General features: G+C 40.8%; 1 long non-coding RNA gene across 2 annotated transcripts in view; it reads left to right on the top strand.

Annotated features, from left to right (window-relative positions):
• Positions 1 to 9084: 9084 nt before the first annotated feature.
• LOC113942779 overlaps positions 9085 to 22676 on the top strand; it is a 60080-nt gene continuing 46488 nt past the window's right edge. For both annotated transcript variants that reach the window (XR_003526048.1, XR_003526049.1), the window contains exons 1-2: positions 9085 to 9197; positions 11576 to 11641. This is a non-coding gene — a long non-coding RNA (uncharacterized LOC113942779). The remainder of the gene's footprint in view (positions 9198 to 11575; positions 11642 to 22676) is intronic.

The following is a 22676-nucleotide window of genomic DNA, read 5'->3' as shown; positions in this document are numbered from 1 at the left end:
AACTAATTAAAAAAAATATTTGACCTTCAGGCCTGGTGAAGAGCTCTTCCGTCTCAGTTAGCAGGATCTCACCTGGCTTTTCTACTGTGCTCCAGCATCCTCTGTGTCTGACTCACAATATGCCATGAAGTTTCCATACTTGCAGGATGCCAGCAGCTGCCACTCAAGAGAGAAGATCAAGAAAATTCCAGACAAGGTAGAAGCAATCTGTCCAATTGGCAAGGGGACTGTAATCAAGCACAGAAGGTTTGGAGGAGCCCCCAGTTAGACCTGGTTCGTGATTTTACTTACATCCTCAATAGTGAGATGTTAACTCTTTAAGATTTAAATCTTTTGCTTGATATGTTTCAGTCAAGTTGTATGAAATGTTTTATTAGCAGAATCCAGAGTTTCAAAAAGTGTGTACAAATCCACCTATAACAGTAACAACTTTATTTAAAAGATACAGGGTCTGCATCTTTTAAGGTACTTATCACTGAGTCCATTAAAACACACATTATTACTTCTCTCAACTCTGAACGTTTAACTCCCTCTGCAAGAAAAGTCATGTGTTTGCCCATTAACATAAATTTAAATGATTACCACTCAATGATTTTTGATTGTTTGGAATTATAAGTGATTACAAGAGGTTCTGTAGATTCCTCCCTCCTGGAAAAGTAGCTTAGCATTTTGAATTGTCCATTAAAACTTCTATTTTGAGAAAACTTCAGTGGTTTTCTCAAAGTAGAATTTCCTAGTTCTTTATACAAAAACAAATTTGCTACTTAATTTTGTCACTGTTGTCATTCTACTTAGTCAAAGAGAAAAGATAGTATTCAAGAATTGATTTGTATGTGGTTTTCTGTGAACACGATGAAGGAGAGAGAATGCTCGGTTTTCTTAAGACTGTGGAAGAGCAAAGACACACAGAGATCACAAGTGTCTGGAGGAGGCCAGAAGATCACAGAATCACAGCATGGGTAAGGTTGGAAGAGGGTCATCTGGTCCAACCTCTCTGCTTAAGCAGGGTCATCCTAGGGCACATTACACAGGATTGCATCTAGACAGTTCTCAAATATCTTCAGTGAGGGAGACTCCACAGCCTCTCTGGGCTGTCTATTCCAGCTCACGGTCACCTGCACAGAAAGAAATTCTTCCTCTTATTCAGGTGGAAATTCCTGTGCATCAGTTTCTGCCCACTGCCTCTTGTGCTATTGCTTGGCACTACTGAGAAGAGCCTGACTCCATCCTCTTGACACCCTCCCTTCAGATGCTTATATACATCGATGAGGCCTCCTCTCACAGTTGTCTCTTTTCGAGGCCGAACAGGCCCAACTCACTCAGCCTTTCCTTGTAAGAGATGCTCCAGTCCCTTAGTTATCTTTCTTGTCCTCTGCTGGACCAGCTCCAGGACCCTCATGTCTGTCTTGTATTGAGGAACCCGGAACTGGACGCAGCACTCCAGATGTGATCTCACTAAGGCTGAGTAGAGGGACAGGATCACCTGCTGGCAATGCTCTTCCTAATACACCCCAGGATACCATTGGCCTTCTTGGCCACAAGGGCACACTGCTGGCTCATGGACAGCTTGTTGTCCACCAGGACTCCCAGGTCCTTCTCCACAGAGCTGCTTCCATCAGGTTGGCACCCAGCCTTTACTGATGCATGGGGTTATTCCTCCCCAAGTGCAGGACCCTGCATTTGCCTTTGTTGGACTTTGGACAGTTCTTCTCTGCCCATCTCTCTAACCTGTTAAGGTACTTCTGAAGGGCTGCACAGCACTCTGGGGGATCAGCAACTCCTCCCAGAATCTTGCCATCAGCAGACTTCCTGAGGAGGCATTTACCCCTTCATCCAAGTCATTGATGAATAAGTTAAACAATACCCGGCCCAGTATTGACTCTGGGGGGACACCATGAGTGACAGGCCTCCAACCAGAGCCTGTACCACTGATTACAACCCTCTGGGTGCTGCTGTTCAGCCGGTTCTCAATCCACCTCACTGCCTACTCATCCAGTCCATACTTCCTGAGTTTGCCAAACAGGATTGTGAGAGACAGCGTCAAAAGCCTTGCTGAAACTGAGGTAGACAATAACCAGTGCTCTCCCCTCATCCATCCTGATAGTTGTTTCATTGTAAAAAGCAATCAGATTGGTCAAGCATGATTTACATGTAGTGAATCCATGCTGACGACTCCTGATCAACTTCTTGTCAGCCATGTCATTCTATACATATAGCCTCTAGAATGATGTGCTCCATCACCTTTCCAAGGATTGAGGTGAGGCTGACTGACCAGTAGTTCCCTGAGTCCTCCTTCTTGCCCTTTTCAAAGACTGGGATGACATTTGCTTTCTTCCAGTCCTCAGGCACCTCTTCTGAACTCCATGGTCTTTCCAAGATGGTCATGAGTGGCCTCGCTATGGTGTCTGCCAGCTCTCTCAGCACTCGTGGATGCATCCCATCAGGGTACATGGACTTGTGGATGTAAAGTTTGTCTAGGTGTTCTTTAACCCAATCCTTTTTGATTGAGGGAAAGTCTTCCTTTCAACATTCTTTTACCTTGGTTTCTGGGTCGGAGTTTCCTAAGGGCTGGCCTTATCATTGAAGACACATGCAAAGAAGGCATTCAGTAAGTTTGCCTTTTCAGTGTTCTTTGTTACCAGGGTCTCCCCTCCGTTTAGTAACGGGCCCGCATTATCCTTAGTTTTCCAACTAAGATGAATTCCTCCTTAAATACTATAGCCTATACATTACATCTTTGAGCTGAGCTGCTAAATAATTTTGAACACATAAGGTTTAATTGAGTAGGAGGCCTTTCTGTTCATTTTTTTAATCCATTCTTATTGCTTTAGATCTCACCTTTCCCACTTGCTATTGCTAGCTGACCTGAGCAGTGCTAACCCAGTTGCTATTTCCTACCACCTCTGAGTTGCTTACTGCTTCCTTCTGTACTTTCTATATCAAGAATTTAATGTAGACTGAGTCTGCTCAGTGAATTAAGCAGCACACCGATTGAAGCTTTCTGAAAAAGTTTAAAAATGCCTATCAGTGTGGAATGCTAAACTGTCATTAAGGTACTCTTATGCAAATATGAAGAGCCTGTAGTCTGAGCCTGGTCACACAGAGCTATTCATCTCAAGTCTCCACAGTAGTGACAAATGTCATCTATATACAGAAGCTACTCACATATCTCTTTTGGCTGACATTATTGATGCTTGTCTTTCTGGATACATATATTGACTAATTGCAATTGACAATGTTTTAAGAGTCAGATCAAATAATAAAAGTTGATGGTGGCTAAGTGACACTCTGAACTCACAGGACCTTTGGAAATATGGAAGAACTATTTCCACTGGTTTAATAGAAGAGTGTATTATACCTATCATGGAGACAATATTAAAAAAATGTGCTAGTTCTCTATATTTGTTCCTGCAAACATGCCATTAATAGAACCCTTTGCTGAAAACAACCCTTCCCTGCATCCTTCCTAACAAAAGGAGCTGGTGAAATGGAGGAAAGAAAAGCAAGTTCAATACAGCACCTGCAATCTGCTGTGAATTATTATCACAGTTCAATTTCTTCCTAAATCTTGTGGAAAGTGGAGCTCCTTAATAAATTCTTCACCTTGCCCACTTGTCGAGGAACTGGGTGTCGAAGTGGAAAGTTTAAGTTGACCAGAGGAACTTCTTCTTCCTGTTCATAACTGCTAGTGAACCTTTCTGGTACTTTTACCACTCTGTAGCCCCAAAATGTTGATGTCATTTTTCTGGTTCTTGAGCTTTTCTAAAAACAAAATCAAAGACAGATAGCTAAAATGTGTTTCCAAATGGATGAAAAAAATCATAGATTCATAGAATTGTAAAGGTTGGAAAAGACCTTTAAGATCATTGAGTCCAACCAAAATGGGATGAGCAGCCTTCCCCTTCAGAACATTTCTTTTGGAAAGCAAGAATCAGCCATAGTGAAAGGTGTTGGTTATCCATGAGCTTCCCAGGGTAATGCAGGCTTTTTGAAAGAATATTAGAGCAATGTATCTTTGGTACTAGAGCATAGATAAGGATGAATGAGGAAACAATATGTTCCAAATTCTACTGAGCAAGAAGGTTAGCTTAGAGGTAATCATGTCTTTGCCTGTGTTTTGTCTTAGGGAAACTTTGCTTCATCACCCATTTTCCCTTAGACTACACATACATGCTACATTTTATGTAAGCTTTACCTTTTGATTCATTTTACTCTGTTATAGAAGCCATTCAATATTCTTACCGCATTAATTTACTATTCTCCATGGTTTTAGAACAATAGAATGGAATGGCTTGGGTTGGAAGCAGTCTTAAAGATCAACTAGTTTCAACATCCCTACCTCCACCCTCCACTCCCACACTCTCCCCAGCATGATCAGGGGCAGTTTGGGCAGTTTTCCTTATTTATTGCTCATAAGGACTAAATGTGCCTCAAAAAGGTAGTGTAACCATAACATCATGCAAACCATGTCTCTAAATGTTCAGGCAATACAGTCATCTTGTTCAGCCTCATGTAACTGCTTTTCAGCTGCAAGTTCTTACCCATTTTGTTAACATAGGCAGAACTAATTAGCACTCACCTGACCTGATGTAGAAGACACTTTCATTCACTTTGACATTTAATAACTTGTTATCCAACACCTTGCCTGTGTCCTTTTAGGCATCCTGTCTATTCCAAGCATCCTCTATTACTAAGGCCATATGCATGCCATGTTCATATAGCCCTGGCTTCTAACATTTCCTCTACCAGCCCCATGCAGCAGCCCCAGTCTTTCCCCCTCCTCTCTACTACTGCTGGTCCTGAACATGACTTCTGAGTCACTGTGCATGGCCTTATTATTTCCAGCCCTTTGTTGCAACACAGTGTATCTGATGAGGTGTTTGGGAGGCATTATGTTGAACAACCCTTGTCTTTCAGCATTTCCCAGACTACAGTGAGTACAAAGCAGTTGTCTGACAGGTAGGCATTGAAATGGGTCCCTTGTCACTGTGACATAACTATCATTGCCTCCACATCACTTCTGATCCACTGGACAGCATTCCATGAGGGGCAGAGTCTTGGTCTCTACTTTTTAATACAGACTTTTCATTAGCAGAAAAAAGGAATGGTGTGATCTCTTTCTCTCTCCTAATAGTTTGCAGCTAGCAGTAGCTCGTTGTATTACTTGTAAAGTTTGGAGCAGTAAAGATGGAACAACTTTATCCATTTTTTAATCTCTGATCCACAACACTGGCAGCACTTGAGTTGCTCTTCCAAAAGATTGACTGTAGTAGGAAATAGGAGAAAACAGGAGACATGGTGGATGGGGAGATGTAATGTGTCTACCCCCATCTGTTTTTGGAGCTCTTCTTGGTCCACTCTGTCTATACCTCCAGGCAGCACTCTCCTTCCTAGCTTGCAGTCCAGAGAGTACATAATTCCTTCCCAGCTGAACCTGTGAAATAGGGGAGTTCCATTTCCCCATTTGCAATGAGTTTGTCTGTTCCTGAAGCAGTCTTGATCCTGAGCTTATTATCCACCCATTATCACTGAGGAGTTGCCACCCTTCAAATTTGAGACTTTTTCTGGAAAAATGTTCTTTCCTCATCTATCTGGTAAATGAAATTATTAAAATCACAAGTATTTTTTTGTTTACCCTGCTCTTTCATTAGGCCTCATGTAGGCACCAAGTCTTGCTTGGTGCCAAGAGGAGGAATTGCACTCCAATTTCGTGCAAATAACTCAGGGCTTACTGTAACAACACCTTTGTTTTTCAAACATGTGCTCTCTAAGTTGGCAGATGTTATTTAGTTACCCTCCACCAAGCACCTGACTCAGGCGTGCAGCCTGGAAAAAGTAACCTCATGTTAGGCTTTGTGCATTGCCTAAGAACCTGATATTCCTAAACTCCCTCTGCAACTATCCCAGTGAGATCTCATGGAGGTGACATATAATTATTGTCATATAAAGAGGGAACACAGAATAACAGTTGAACATGGCCAAGGAGGCCATGCTTCTGAGATGGGAAAGAGAAGCTAAGGAATGGCACAGTATCTGTCCTCCCATGGAGATTACAGGGGGCTCTTCCCTCTCATTCATCATTGCATAACTTTCCTGTAGGGATTATAGCATTTGTTGCCAAGGAAATGTAATAGTGGGAAATTATCTGATGCATTTTGATATGTCTAAGTGATATCTAGCAGGTGGAAACATGAACAAAAGCTTTCTTCTGCAAAAACAGAAGTCCTGTGCTTATCTTCTGTTGACAACACTTTATTATTTATATTCTGCAAGGACAACAAGTAGAAATGCCAAATCTAGGCCAGGTTTGAGAAAGCCAAGTCATCTAACTGGACAAAGGACAGAATGTTTGACCAGTTAAAGAGGGGGAACAGGAATAATGTGTTAGGGAAAGTTTCAAGACAAATGAGAAGGGAGAGGAACAGAGATCATGAGACAAATTTATCAGGAGAGGAAGGCAGATATTTCTGTTCTGTCCTGGAAAAGACAAATATGACCCTCAGTGAATTTAGGTAGTGTGGAAGCTGCCTGCTTCATCAACATAAGACAGGAAAGTACACACACGTGTTAATTCCAAGTTCCTTCTTGAAGGGCTGAAGCATGCCACCTCCCATACTCAGCATGTCCACTACCAAGAGTGAAGACAGACAGTAATGTTTGGAGAGCAGTAATGTTTTTATGCCCTTCTCAGCAACCCTTTTTGCTTTCAGGCTCTTATTAAAGCTGGGACAGGATGCAGAACAAATGAACAAGATGTTTCCAGGCCTAGAAGTGGATGACTAAGGGACCCCATTTAGGCTGCAACAGATTCAATAGTGATGTCTACAGCAGGCTTTGCAGTTGAAGAGCATATACGTGTCACTGAGCACTGACATATCAGCGAAGCCTAGACAAGGTAGGACCAGCTTTTTGCTAAACAGACATGTTGGCATACAGTGACTTGCACCTTTCCCTGTTTAACCCCACAAACGACATTGTCACAGCACACTGTCTTGCTTTGTAAATGCAAATGATAAAACTCATGCTCATTCTAATTTGTTTGAACTCAAAGCAGAAGTGAGGTCTGATGGAAACAGTGTAACTCAGCTATATCTTCTTCTTGCTCCAAGAAACAGGAGGAATACTGAATGATTCAGTTGAATCTAGAAAACTAATCAATATGATAGGAAGAGTGTTTCATCCTTAATATTCCTAAAATCCTGCATACCTTATTCAACTTCTGTTTTCATAAATCCAGAGTTTACCCCTGTTGTAGATTATCACAGAGTGGTTTTGATATGTGTGTTACTGACACAAAGCTTGGTGCCAGCAGTTTTGGTACTACAGTGTAGCAAGCTCAGTTATTTTAGGGCTGTTTTTGAGGCAGGCCATGTAAATTCTTTTAACACTTTATATTCTGGCATAGTTGCAACCCATCACTACAGAATGAGAATTTTTTTGCCCAAATTGGAACTTCCTTTTATATTAAAACTTCAACATTTTAACTTTTCATTGAATCAGGCTTGAAGGTAAATTTGATTAGGCAAACAAAAACTTGTTTGAGCATTTAGAATAGCAGGCTTCTCCATAAGGAATGACATCACTGACCATGATATAGTGGTATGATGGCAACCACACCCTAGATTCACGGCAACAGAGGAAGCTCTTTCCACTGCAGAAGATGGGTGTCAGCTGTCTTCCTGAAAGCAATCTGTAGCTAGGTTTCTAGCAAAAAACGTTCCAGTACTCAGTGTTGTTGTGCAATACAAAACCATTATGGGAAAAGTTGATGTGAAGTAGGGGCTAGACCTGGTGGTAGGGAAACAGCCTGTACCTTCAGAGATACAGGCTTGTGAGTGATGGTCTATTTAGTTCTGTCTCAGAATTCTCATTAATGTTCCCGTAGTATGCAAGATCTCAGATATTTCTTCATATCAAGTGGCCACAGTTAAATACTGTCTGTAGATTTGGGACAGTGACACATTTTCACATTTAGATAAATGATTCCACCCCAAATCACACCATAGCACTAGCTCTTCTGGTCATTAGACTAACTCTCTATTTTTAAAATTTTCTCCAAACCTGGAAACATCTACAAACATCCCAGGCTTTGAAAGCATATGAATTGTTCTTGCATAATAGCAAGATGTCTTGGGATGTGTGCAATGTAGAACTTTTCCTATAATTACAATCGTATAAGGTGAAACTACATAACTAGAGATCATAGCCCTGCTTCTTCAGAGGGATTAGCTTTCTCTCTGCAGACTCTGACTGTATAGCCTGGCGTCACATCACAATTTATTTACTCTGTTCATAATGTTTTAAACACATAATATCCTAGTCATATCTTTACTTCTGTATGTATATAAATCAAACCACACTTTGTCTGGCACCACTCGCATAAGGAGGAGGCATCTCTTTGTGCTTCCAACATGCACCCAATATACTATGGGTGTGTATTTCACTGTGAAAGTGAAACTAGACAGAATGCCATTTAAAGAATAAAGTGAGGTGACATCACTTGATTTGCCTGCTTGAATTAGAAGTTTACTCATTGCATCTTTGAGTCTCAGCTGACTCGATTTGGATTTTAACCAACTAGTAAACAAGCCCTATTAACAACACTATTCAACACCCCTTCTAGCAAGATGCCAATACCCTTATAGTTAAACAGTATTTCAGATCATCAGCACCCAGTCACTAATTTAAAAACTGACCTTTTGAATTTGCCACGTGGATGAGCCTGGGAAGTCAAAGGACAAGGAAAAATCTTATAAAAAAGAAGAAAGACAGCTGCCAAGGTTGCGATTGGATCAACTTCAGAGTAAGTCTGTGGAACAGGGTGGCATTTGGAAAGGCACTGAAGAGCTCTCATGGCATCAGGCTACTGGTGGTGACAGAGCCATCTGTCCTGTCTTTTTTGCCCTTTCCTGTCTGCCATTAATTTTCCACAAAGGCTCCAAGCGACAGTCTCCTCATAGTGACCATACTTGGAAACAAGGTGTCTGACAGGCAGGGGGAGAATGGCAATAATCTCTAAGAGCCCCCGTGTTACGGCTTGGGAAAAAATAGCTGAGAGTTTGCAAAGTAACAAAGAAGAAGTGAAAAGCGAGAAGGTCTGCTGACAGGAGGATTCGGCAGGCACGCACCCCCTCATTACATGCGGTGCAGGAGCGGAGGCGTGCGCTCCTTGTGTGCGCGCTGCCGGCAGTAAACAAGTGAGTATTTCTGGAGCAGCTGCCTGTGTAAGAGGAGAGGTGCCTGTAGTTGTCTGCGAAGTTACAGTTTTATAGGAGTATCTTATGCTTCTGAAACTCTCTCATTTCTGGCACTAATCATGCAAGGCTTTCATTGAGCAAACTTCCTTGGGGCTGACGCCCATATTTAAAGATAAGACATTTTGCTGAGCTAGATCTACAAAGCATAATGTCACTGCATGACATATTTCACCTTCTAAAATGAATAACCAGCAACCTGGTCTCAGCCATAGTATATGCAGAGATTAATATAGTTTGCTTTATGTTTGTATTGGTGTTGATCTTAGCAGCAGGCAGATGTAGACATGTTTTACAGAGTTTGATTACACAAATTCCAGTTTAGAGGTACTATGCAAAAAATAATTTCTTTATGCTCCCCATGGATTCAGTTACAATGTTCATCATTAGATTGAGTATCTTACAGTATGGATACATGCAATGCAATTAACACTTATCTCACATCTGTTCTCTCATCTTTTCCTCCGGGATATGTACAGTGTAGGGCTTTTGTTTTGATATCTTAAAAGTAGTATATGTGCATGCACACCCACATGTACACACTGCTGCATGGCCAACTGTGTATGAAATGAGCTGTGTACTCAGAGTAGAGACTATTTCATTTAGTGTTGGTTGGCCGTTACTGAGAGAGGTTGCATAGGCTGGTTTCTATGGAAGATCTCACTCCTTTTATTGCTGAGACTCCTCCCGTATCCAAAGACTGTGTCCTACAGCCTCTGCCATTAAGCTGCCTCTGAAGGGATTTTAAAACAGACATACCCTACTGACTCTTGAAGATTTTGACCCCATGACTCACTGTGTGTGACTTACCCATGGAGGGGGTCAGAACTGGGTGTTTAATAAGACTGTGACCGTACCCAATGATGGGTACTTCCTCAGCCCTTACTCCCATTCCATGCTACTGTTCTCAGGACCCCATAGGATAAATAAGCTCATATGATAAGCTCACTTTTTTCATTTCACATTGTTTCTGTTTCTAGTAATTTGGCAGGAACACAGCGACTTGCAGGGACATGCCTCCAAGTGATTTGTGTAGATACTCCTAACAGCAGATAAGGCCTAGTACTTCTCGAAATCAGTGACTTAAGTCTTGTTTTCTTCCTTTCTAGCAAGAAAAGGAGGGAAATATCTAAATTATATTATTCTGATAATGGCAGTTTTTCTTCCGAGTAGGAAAAATTCTGGATTCCTCTTTCATTTGAACTTCTGAGATAGCCTCTTCTTAATAAAATAGGACATATCTCCTTCTTGTATCCAGTATGTTCTAATGTTGTGTGACCAACTGAACCTTGACATAGTTAAACCAAGAGCTCAAAATAGTTTATTTGTTCAATATACTTAAAGTATTTTTTGATGCCCTGGGTAATTTCTGCTAGCTTCTAGTTAGAGTTAGAGGTGCAAAGTTTCTGGATGTTTTGAAGCCCCAGGAAGTAACATCCCTTCCCAAGGTTTTTTAGGTTTTCTTGTAGTTATTTGTTTTCTAATAACTGAAGTTTGAAATGTTGATGTGGGCTACTTACTCGTAAACAAAAGAAAATTTTCTTAACTTCATGAATGTGAATTATACGGTTTATCTAGAAGACAAAGTCTATGTTTCTACTGGAAATAGTGGAAATACTAGTGTTTAATCCTGGCTGGTCAAAGAATACAAAAGATTAAAGCTTTACAAGAAAAGTAATCTCTTTTATGTACTTGTCTACACCACCTCTTCTTAAGAACTTCATGTTTGTATACATGTTCTTTGGATTTAAATAATGAAAATTGATTTAATAGCTAATACTCAGCTTTACTTCATGAACATGTATGTGGAGATATTTTTGTATTGCTAACACTGCACCATATTAAGCCATTTGACCTAAGGAATGGAGGAGTTTAAATAATGCAAAACAGCAAGTTTTCCAGTGGAGTAACGTCATATGAAAGGCTTAATTTTTTATAGAGAGAACACTGATTGCTTCATGTTTAGCAGCTATATCCTTTAAGAAAAAGACACTAGAGGTTTTTTCACCATTTCTTCCAAGAGAAATTATCTTTTCCACATGGAAAGGGTTTCCTTCAAATTTTTCCAAAGCTTTCCAATTTTTTGCACAGACATTCACAGAAAACAAATGGTGAAGAAAACAGCTTCATATCCTGTAGTTTCCAGGTTTTCTCCCAGAGTCTCAGATCTTTAAGTAGCTCGCAGGGGCCTGTCAGAAGTGCTATACACCATGTGAAGTTATTGGCAGAGAGGATGTCACTAGTTGGAGTGTGTGGCAGCTGTATGAGAAAGCAAAGACTGATGGTGTTGCCTTGCTTCTTCCCTTTCACTCATCTGAAAGCTGCTGTGGAAATACTCCTGTACTCTGAAGAAGTCGTGACTGTACTGATGCTCAGGATTCACTCAGGTAAGAGATATTTTTTGCATCATCTTTACCCTTGTGGATCTGCTCACAGTTTAGATGCGAATTCAAGCTTTGGGAGCGTTAAGATGCGCAGTTTTGTTCACAGATGATATCTGGGGATGCCAGTGACTGAAGAACTTTTGTAGGTAGCCTTCAAGGGACAAAATTAAATTGGAGCTGACTGTAGGGTAATCTATGCTAGGGTAGGCAGTCCTTTGAACCTCCTTCTAACCTTTTCACAGATGTGTGAGAGTAGTTCAGGTTGGAACACATCCAAGTAATGTGCTTGCTCCTGATGCTAGGCCACAGCTTCTGGTGGTCAGAGCACACAAGATGTCTGGATGCACAGAAGTGGCCAGAAAGATATAGGGATTTTTTGGTTTTACGGTCATATAGACAAGTGTAGGCATGTTACTCTTCATGTTCTGGACTATGTGTTGGCCATCAGCTGGAGTGAATCACCTTGGTTTCTGAAAGGATTCTTGATATTCTAAAGAGACCAGATTTTGAGTGACTCTCACCAAACACAGAAGATGAATGTTCAGAGGAAATCTCTAAAATATGCACTCTCTGGAGAGCATAATACTTGGATTTACTCTTCACTGAAACTGCCCACTGAAACCAAAGACACGAGGAGTTCACAGAGTTCCTGTGGCAGTACTCCTCACATGAGGAGTCAAACTGAGATTTTGGGACAGTTTTGACCCAAAGAGTGTTTGTAAAATTAATTCCTTAAACGGTTTCACTCAGACAGATATGTGTGAGGTAAACCTGTTTCTTGATCCTAATATGTAGGGTTCCATTTCCTTTGATAGAATAAGAGCAGCAGATTAGCAGAGGGAGAGTAAAACCACCCAAGAGAGTGGAAGTGCACAGTTAGAGAGTGAAGTTGTATTTGCATAAAATGAATGGAAACGTTTGGTCCAGGCTACCCATGTTCATACCATGTTCTGTTCTTGAGCTGGCCATTCATCTGGAGAAAGCTTGAAGCACCTACATGGCTTGAGACACCAAGAAATTATATTATATGGTGTGTATAACACATGCAGGGCTATATCCAGAAGCTACCCTGTACAAGTGAACTGAAAAGAGATTTAGATATCCGGGATGGATACAGTGATGCACAAATAGAAGTTCATGAAGACATTGCTTCATGGTTATGTAATGGAATTGGTAGCTGTCTATAATTGTCCAGCTGGACTACTTAAATCAACTGAATAACCAATTGAACCTGTCTCATGTTATAAACCTTTTTCATCTGGACTCTTTTTTTTTTCCCAGAGATCCCAGTAATGTCATTGTGTTTAATTTTAGCTGCCATTTTCCCCTTGAAGATATTTACCAACACAGTGCCCTCAGCCTGTTGTAGTACAGGAAGCTCGGGCTGCAGGACATCTCTCTGGGCTGAATGCTTTCTTGTCAATGAGATCAAATTATAAGTAGCTGCACTAATCTGCCTATCATCAGAAATAGCCAAAGAAAAATGCACAAATGTAAACATAAATGGGAATTTTCATAATTAACATACTTGTCATAGTTAATCATAAATCAGCATAAATGCCAGAGGGCTTGTTCTTTTTGACATGACCTGGTGGCTAGCTTCACTTGTTGACATCTTATCTTCTCACAAGATACCGTATATTAGTAAAGTTAATTGACTAATCATTTTCATCACTGGAAGTGTAAGTAAATAATTCCATCTATTTCTACCTAGGCTTCTGTTGACGGTCTGAGGGTGCCAAGCATTCAGACTAAATGAAAATATACCCTCTAGTAACCATGCATGGCATCCTCCATAACAAGCTGCAGAAACTCTCTGAAGCATTGCTGTTATGTTGTGGGGAATCCTGAGAATCTTAAGCTTAACTCACCATGCCGGCCAGCCTCCCGCAGGGGCGGCCAGGAGGAGGCTGTGGCAGCGGGGGGATGCATCTGGGCAGACCACCGGCATCTGTCATTTTTAGGGAAAGGAGGCAGGTCTGCAAGTAATTAATTAGTGGTGGCTGGGAATGTGCATGAGACAATGTGGTAACACATGCTTCAACTAGATGAGGAGCTGGAGGGTTATCTAATAGCTAGTATTTTCCGTTTTGACTATCCCTGCACAATCAGCCATAAACATTTTATTTCTTTGATCAAAATTTGATTAAAGAAAACAGTTTCCTTTCTCCCTCAATGGTGGGAAAAGGAAAATTGCTGTTGCTTTCTCTTTCCACAACTTTGCCAACTAGTGAATTTAAGAAAAATTGACTGAGAGTTAGACTTTGGCCGTACTTACAGATTCAGTCACAAGACATCAGTGGGGGTGAAGGTTAGTAGTCGTGAACTTTTGCTTTACTATGTGATGAAGATTTTCTAAGTGATGTAGGGGCAAGTTATCATGTCACTAGCTCCCTCTTTGATCTACAGGAACACAGGACCAGTTTTGGTTGTTTGGTTTTTTTTTTTTTGGCATCTGTATCTCAGTTAGGGAATGTTTGTTATCTCCAGACTGCCTGTGCTGTGTGCTGTGTTCTGTTTCTCTCCTTGTGCAAAATTTTACTTTGTATAGAAAATTATCTCAGGTTTTCTTTGGGCACTGTGCATCTAAAAAATACAGCCTGGACACTGTCACTGATTCCCACCATGCTGACTTGTTTGTATAACTTACTCCAGAAACTTTTCCTTTTATACCTCCCCTCCTGTTAAGAAGAGAATAGGGGTCTGTGCCGGTCTATGTGTTTTCCTGCTTACTTTTGTCCTGGTTCTTTCTAACATGACTTCTGTCATCAAGGGTATCAGTTAGTGCTGAGAATTTTTGCCATGCACAACCACCTGGGTTGAGACCACCAACTCATTTTTCTTGCTGGGCTGCAGCCCAGAGAGGCAGCAACTGCTGACTGCTGTAGAGGCTGGCCTCACTTACACCCAGGATTTACAGGTGAAAGGCTCCCAGAGAAATGCTGAGACCAGGACACCTTATTCCCTGCCAGACCATGCCAACCTGGCTGCCCTCAACAACGTGACTTCGGCCTGTTCTCATGTGTTAAACAAACTGAACCTTATCTTCTCATTAGGTTACAAGAAGTATTACAGTTAGTAAGAGCTAATTGCCTCTGCACAAAATCAACAGGTGTTTTAGATTTAAAAAGCTGAATTACAACAGAGAAAAGGACCTAACCACATGCTTAAGTATCCCTATATTTACCTGCACTTAAGGAAGGGCTTTATTTAATAGGTAGGGACCTAAACACTTAGTTAAATGCTTCTAGTAATGAAGATTGTAGTGCACAGAGAATGTGCAAATTTTTGCCCTTATTTAAATGGTGCAGAACATTGTAAATGCTCAAAATGTGTTTCACCAAATAAAAAAAACACTTACACTTTAATGTAAAGATATAGTAAGTAATTCCAATATATGTTATCTCACATCTATAGCTGTTCTTATTTCCAAAAAGTTCTCACATTAATTCCCCAAATGAAGTTCTATTGATATTTTTGTGTGTTTACCTTATGGATGGTATTACTTTGTGAGATACTCACTACTTGTTGTCTCACTGTAGCAGGCAAAAAATCTGTTATGTGGCTTATCAAGACACAATCTTGTATTCAAGTCACATTTGTTTAGACCAAGTTGTCCTCTGATGAACAGAGTGGTGTAAAAAGCGCGGGGGAGGGAGTTAAATGTAACACCTACTGGAAGTCCATTTAAACCCGCTAGCAACTGGAACTAATGGGGACAGAGAGGGTTTTGAAATGTGAGCCTACAAGATCTCCACTGAGAGATTCCCATTCCACTTTGTCCTCCCAAGCATCACTTCCCAGAGATGTTGAGTTCTTTTTTTTAAAAATCAATTCAGATGTTTATGAACAAGAGCACTACCACAGTGATTTATTTGTAAAGGTATTTCTTGAAATCCAAGAAATCATTCCAAACAGCCTTTAGGCTCTTGGCTTTCTGAAGTAGTGTGGTGTTTCTTTTTGCTACCCAATGCAGTGAATGGATCTCTGACCTTGATTTGATTCCCAGAGAAAACAAAGCAACTTTTGTTTATGTTGCCTTAATGAAATGAAATTTAATAATAGAAGTTTGTTGCATTAGAATTGGTAACAGTTTATCCTCACACAATCCTTAGCAGGTGTTAAAGAGTAAGAGCATCTTGGGCAACACTTTCCGTAGAAGCACAGCTGTAGAAGAAACTTCTTGAAGTTAATGAAAGGGAGGATATTTTAAGGAAGTAAAATATCTCCAGATGAGCATGAGTGACAGGTTTCTGAGTCTAATTTTGAACATCTAAACTAATCCTGTATTGGACATTGAATGCTGTATCATATGAGCACTTTGAAAATTTGAACATCTATGATCCTCTGAAATATGAACATCTGAACACTTTATGCACTGGGGAATTAAGTAGAAACACTTCTGTATGTTCTTCCTCGTTAGAATTCAAATTTTGAGTCTAGTGTAATCAACCACCTTTAATAATTGGAAATACGCTTTATTACTTTGCTAGTACCAGCATAACTTTGTGTCAAGCTCAGTATGGACACCCACTTCAACACTGCCAGCCCAATTCAGGTTGTTGAGCACCCTGCGACTCTGGGCACAAAGGGCCCTGAATATGATGAAAAGGACAAAGTAGCCTCAGAAGGTAGACAGGACAAAGGAATTCCCCAGGCTGGCAAAAAGAAAATCTTTTGAATTCAGAGTAGTAGATGGAAAGGAGAAATAGTAGGGGAAGAAAAAGTCAGCCCAGTGATGCAGTCTCGAAGAACTGCAAACGTTGATGAGTAAAGACTAAGGAGAAGAGCAAACTTCTGGGATGCCATGCAGATTTAGTCAACTGGATCCTGCACTCACCTCTGAGTAATGAGACATTCCAGGCCGTCTGCTCTGCATGGATCAGATTTATTATTTTTCCGGCCACCCAGCTGGCTTGAAGATGGCTATTATGGTAGTGAGAAATTCTAGACCTAGTTTGGTGTATAGCACCTTTGATATTTATGTTGTATCCTTCTCCTAATAATAATCCGCCTGAAAATATCCCTGATTGCGAGAATTAGGGGGAAAAAGAAAGATTAGGGAAAAAACATTATAGGTCAGCAAAGGAATTTTCATTATAAAAAGCACTTCCATAAGACTGTTCTTTAGTGACTGAGTTGTTTCAGTGATTACAAGAGCAAGTAGGGAACTAGATATACTGGGAAGTCTTCAGTGCAAACTTAGGGCAATACCAGGAAAGCTGGAGCCATTTTTAGCTGTAATTCCAGGGAGAACACTCACAGCCTGCACTGGGGTCAAAACCTGTATTACTGTTTCGCTGACTGCATTCATAGCGAGGAAGGATGTTTGAGAAAAAGGGAAAGTTCCTTTAAATCAGTAGTACTGTTTTCATCTCTCCACTAACACTGTCAGACAATTAGACACAGGAGAGAAGAATAAGCATGAACTACTGTATGTTTTCACTTTTTTACAACAGGTTTTAAACAACATACCCGCCGCGTATAAACATTATATCAGCATATGGTTAGAAAATGTCAGAAAGATTTAAAATAATTCAGATGATCTTCTGTCTGATGCAGTCTTGAAATCACATTAGTGTTTCCACCAAGCAATATCTTACTTCTATGAGCATCTTTGTCTGAAAATACCATTCCCTTCCAAAATTAAAACTCTTGTTCTTTGAGTAGTAAATGTATATTATTGCTAAAAATACAAATAGATGTAACCCCTCCTTTCATGGAAAATTTGGTACAATATTAACAAAGGTGTCAAGATCATAATGAAAGGTTTTATGTGACTGTAACAATACGTGTGCTGCATAGAATTAATTATCAAGAAGTGAAATGTGTGGGTGATGTCAGCCTGGAAATATCTAATGAAGATGTCTGCTGATGGGTTACCTTCAAACATATAACCTATGTAACCTGTAACATAATGAGGATAATCATGAAGCTTCAAGTAGCTTCCCAGCAACTCTGGCTATTGTTTGGAGATTATTTATGTTTAGGTAGTCGGGTACAAAACTGCAACATGCAATGCTCTCATCCACCTGAATTGTTTATTGTTGATTCATAACTGTGACCAGCTTTAGCAAAAACGAGCTATTGTTAGTATGTTTTTTTAGTGAATTTGCCCAGAACTCATTTTTTGGACATTTAAGAAAGCAATCCAAACCAAATTTCACACCCCTGCCACCCCTCTCCCTAGACACGAGATAAAGAAGGGCTCACTGAGTACTGGAAGTGCTGAATTCAGTCCTGTTCTTCTTAATGGGTGAATTATGGAGCTGCGCCTGGAAACACTCTGTGTCCCCACTGACCCAAGAGAAACCTGTGGGTAGTTTTCCAGGTATAGATCAGTATTGCGAGAACTACTTAAGTGACTCCTCCATTTTATATTTCCACTAATATGATTTTAACAAATTTTCCTTATTAACAAAATTCTAAATAGTTATTCGACCTTTTGCTAAGCAATTTAGCAGCACAAGTCTAGTTCAGGAATATTTGTCCTTCCACTTAACTAAGGATATAGGGCCTATTAGATGCACATACATGGGAAAACTACACATCCTGCTGTAAGCCAAATATTAAAAATTAAAAACCTTGAATATTGCTTTTATCCAATATTTGGAAGGGTAATACCAGACCAGGTGGTATAATTAATAGGCAGATGGATGATATCTGGAGAGGTCATTTATGCTCAGTAAAAGATTCTAATGGAGTCTTGGACTATTTTGTACAAGGTTGGATCTTCCTGTGCCTAGACTGCCATCACCACCAAACGTCTCAGTAATGTGAAGAGCCAAGACTTTAATAAACTCTGTATGTCTTATTTAATTGTTTCTTGCTGCAGGGTCAAAACCACCAGGGTTTATATCACCTGAGCTAGCAAAGCCCAGCTTAGTTTCCTTTTTCTGACCTCAAGCAACTAAAAGATTATTTAAAAAAACCCCAATCTTTCTGGAACAGATACTATGTGAAGTATCTACTGATTGGGCTACATTGGTAAATTACAGGTATCTCAGAGTTTACACGGTCTCCACCTTGTAGACTCTATACTGTTGCTCTGTGGCAGCCTATAATAGCTGTTTGATACGCCTGAGAATGCTGTCTTTACCAGGTGATTCCTTTCCTAGTTACCTTTGCAGAAATTATAGTCATTCAGCTGGTCAATATAATTCTCAGCTGTGTTGTAGTAGCGAAAACACCTAAAAGGATTGCACCGACTTAAAAACAACAGCACTGGTACCATGGCTTTGTCAAATCTCATCTGTAGGATACTGATTAAGAAGGGATCTATTGTATTGGAGAGATGTTTGCAGTCAAAATGAATGAAACAGGATATGGATAATTGGGGTGGCCATATTGCTGGAAAAGAAATGGGGAGCAAGCTCCTAATTCCATGTGAAGCTAATTAGGTGGCCTGTCACTTTGATAAGATGTTTTGGCTCACAGAATCTGCTTTTTTGAGGGTGTTTCTTTAATTGGCCTCTCCGTTACAATTTGTTGTGAAATTCTGCAAACTACTTACAGCCTGTTTTCACTCTGTCGTACGAAATGGGGGCCCAAAAAAGGGTTTTCCTTTATCCATGCCCTCCACCCCCCAAGAAAACAAAGCAAAAAACCCCAAAACCCCACCCCACATTAAAATGCATACTGATTGTTATTCTCCTGATTTGTTTTAGCTGTTTTTTGCTGTTCACTTTGATGTCTTCAGGGCTGAGCTACTGAAGTCTTTCACAACTGCAGAGATAGGAGTTATGGTCATGATGCAAGTTGCAATGGAAAAATTAGATTTAAATTGAACATGGTACATGGAACACAGTGATGCCCTTTTCTGGGATGACAAGGTAAGAGTGCTAAAACTGAATGAGAGAAGGAAAAGAATAGGTGTCGTACTGGAACAAGACATTTTTGACATCATTAAGGGTTATCTGAGTAACTGAAAATTAGCAAGTACTTTTTAGAGGGAACATGGAAGTAATCAAGCATGAAATAGCAATCTATTGACCTCTGGTAACATGATGTCTTGATTTAGAAAACTGCCTTACAAGCCTGATAAACAATCTAATGCCAGCGATACTGGACTTTTTATGGTAGTTCACTAGTTACCCCGATGGGGAACGGTCACTATGTGACAAACCATAAACAGCTGACTCAAAGGCATGCTTGGTCAAAGCAAAAGCAAGTGTTTTCCATGTTGCAATTATTTGTTTCTGTTTTCCTGGCTGAGAAAAACTGTTTGGCTATATACAAGGCTGCTGTATGCTCTCGCTGAGGGACAGTTTTCCTTCAGGAAGCAAAGACTGAGAGAAGTTTGTTGTGAAGTTACACTGTTGACAAAACCAATGGTGCTAACCAGTACAAGAATTTAATTATTGTGTACCTGGGCATGCAGTCTGTGTTCTTACAGAGCTGCAGTAGCCAGCATGTAGTCCTTGTTCTTGTCCTTTCCCTTTGTACCATTTGGGAGGTATGAAAGAGTTAATAAGAGTTTTCTACGGCAAAATCATGCTTTCTCTCTCTCCAATGACAAACAGATCAGGAGAGGCAGTAAGTGCTCTTCAAGTCCATATAGAATCAAATGGGTGCCATAAATCCAGGAATAGGTGATTGTGGATGCAGATGTCAAAACCTAAGTCACTATTGGCCTAGTAATTCTCTTAACTATTGGAACAGTTTGAAGTTTCTGTCTAAGCCAAGTCTTGTTTTTCTCCTCTTAGGAATTGCAGCAAAATGCTGTGATCTTAGGAGGTGTGAAGTGTGTTTTCAAAACAGCATTTGTTTGAAAGCACTCAGCCTCATCTCAAATTGAGAACAGTCTACTTTAAGATTTTTTCCAAAGTTCAGATTAGGTACAGAAATAGCAATTTCCTCTCTGTATTTCCTCTCCTTTTTTCCTAAGGCCAGGTTCTATTAGCACATATTCACAATATTTCCTCTGCAACAAAATGTTTATGTGTTTGTGACCTTTGCTTCATTTTCAGACTAGAACAGTTCAACTGGAAAAGACCTACAGCAATCACCTAGTTCAACAGCCATTTTAGGTTTTTATTGTGACTGGGATCTGAAATGAGGAAGCTGCAGCCACAGGGCAGAGCAATGACCACTTTAGAACCGCAGCTGCCCAGCATCTGGGGCCCTCGCTGTGCATGGACCTTGAAAGTTTGCCTTATTCTGATGCTATGTCTACAGGTGTGATTGGTAGGAGAATTAAAAAAACTAAATAAAATAATGACTCAAAGCATTACACATTTGTTCAAATCCTTGAATAGTTGTTTACACTCCACTTTTACTATAAATTGGTACCTCACAGCTTCTTTGTATAAGACAGTAAGCCAGTCTAGCAGGATGACCTAGTTATTTTTAAAGCCCACTTATGTCAATGCTCTCTGTCCTGTGACCATGTTGGCCACCATTATTTCGGGGTGAGGTCAGTCTTTTTCTTTGCTTGGGCCCTCTGCCAGTTTCTCAACACCTGCCTTGAAAGTGACAGCTCTATGGGTGTCCTCATAAATTAAAAATCATGTGCCTCTGCCCTGATGCCTTGGGACAGGCACAAAGTTAGAAACTCCTGTAACCCTAGCCCTGGGGCTGCTGCACGGGACAGCTGAGCAGCAGGCAGAGAGCCCCAGCAGCAGGGGGCTGGCTACACCACAGCCCTCGGGCAGCACCCAGCCTTGTGCCAATGGGCATGTGGCTGTACCCAGTGAGAGCCAGGGATGGCCCAAAGGTAATGGCCTTCCGCCACAGTGAAGAGTGGAGAAACCAAGTGGCTAACAAGGGGGAGCTGCGGGTTTTGTGCAGCACCTTTGTGCTTGTGTTTCCAGGACAAACTGAACTGGCAGAGTCTGGGGAGTTGGAAGGGGAGAATATGGCTCTGCACAATGAATGGGGAATCCTGTGCACAGTTGTCATTATCCTTTGCCACCTCCCAACTCCACTGTTACAGCTCTGGCATACAACTGACCACAGCACTAATTCAGTCATGGGTTTTCCTTCTTCCAGTGCGCACCGTAGACACTCAGTCAGCATACACGTTCCACAGCCTGATAGAGTCCTAAAGCTTCAATTCAGCAAAGCACTTAGGTGCTCCCCTTTCCCCCAAACCTAGCTGCTCAGTCTACACCTCTTTTACCACCCCCACCACGCAGGTTACATCCACCCACAGGGAAACCTTCAGGCAAATCAGACAAGCTGCAACACTCCATAGCTCTAATCTGTCTGCTCCTTCCATAGATGCGTGTTTTGATCCATTCTAGGATCCATGCCTGATAGTGCCCAAGGTCCAGGGGGCTGCAGCTGCAATATCACAGCACCATGGTCACCTCCTCAGCTCCATAACTGCAGGTGCCGAACATGACTGCTAATGTGATCTCCGAGATCCTGGCATGTGAGCTCCCAGCATAAAAAGTGATAAAAGCAGTGAATGGAGTAGAGGTTGATCAGGCATCCTTTTCAACCCACCTGGATGCTGCCTCCATAGGCACAAGCAAAATCTGTTGCTCTGTTGGCACAGTATCCTTAGCTGGATGACTAAACTGCAGCAAAATGAAACCCTCATTTTTTTTAATGATTCATGAGCTGTATTTTAACAGAGACTGCTTTCTCTCTTGTTCTAGCTGATGGGCATCCTTTATGTTCCTTTTAAAAACTGTGTAGCATATATAGTTGATACTCTTGCCCATTCATCAGGAAGAGAAGGCTGCAGATGGGTACCAGTCAGAGCTGTCTGCAAGCAAAGCAAGCCTTGCTTTCTTTCAATTTTAGATTCACTTGTACTTTCTTACATCTGTAAATCTGAATATCATGTATATTATAGTTCCAAGGAAAATACTGAGATGGGACTTATGAATAGGCTGTAAAACACGTTTATTTGCTTTGTGAAATGAGGTTTCATCTCTTTTTTTTTGGGGGGGTGTCACTGTTTAGGTCTCCAATTGCCTGATTGGAGGTGGGTGAGTGAGACTCCAAAGATAATTTGCTCTAAGGTTTGTAACATTGACTGCTCCAATTTATGCATTCGATCTATCTTCCCAAGCACAGTGTATGGTAC

Source organism: Corapipo altera, unplaced genomic scaffold (genome assembly GCF_003945725.1).
Source record: "Corapipo altera isolate COAL_440 unplaced genomic scaffold, ASM394572v1 2b, whole genome shotgun sequence".
In the NCBI taxonomy this organism is placed as follows: Eukaryota; Metazoa; Chordata; class Aves; order Passeriformes; family Pipridae; genus Corapipo; species Corapipo altera.
The sequence above is the reverse complement of the archived record's forward strand: the minus strand, read 5'-3'. Positions and strand labels throughout refer to the sequence as shown.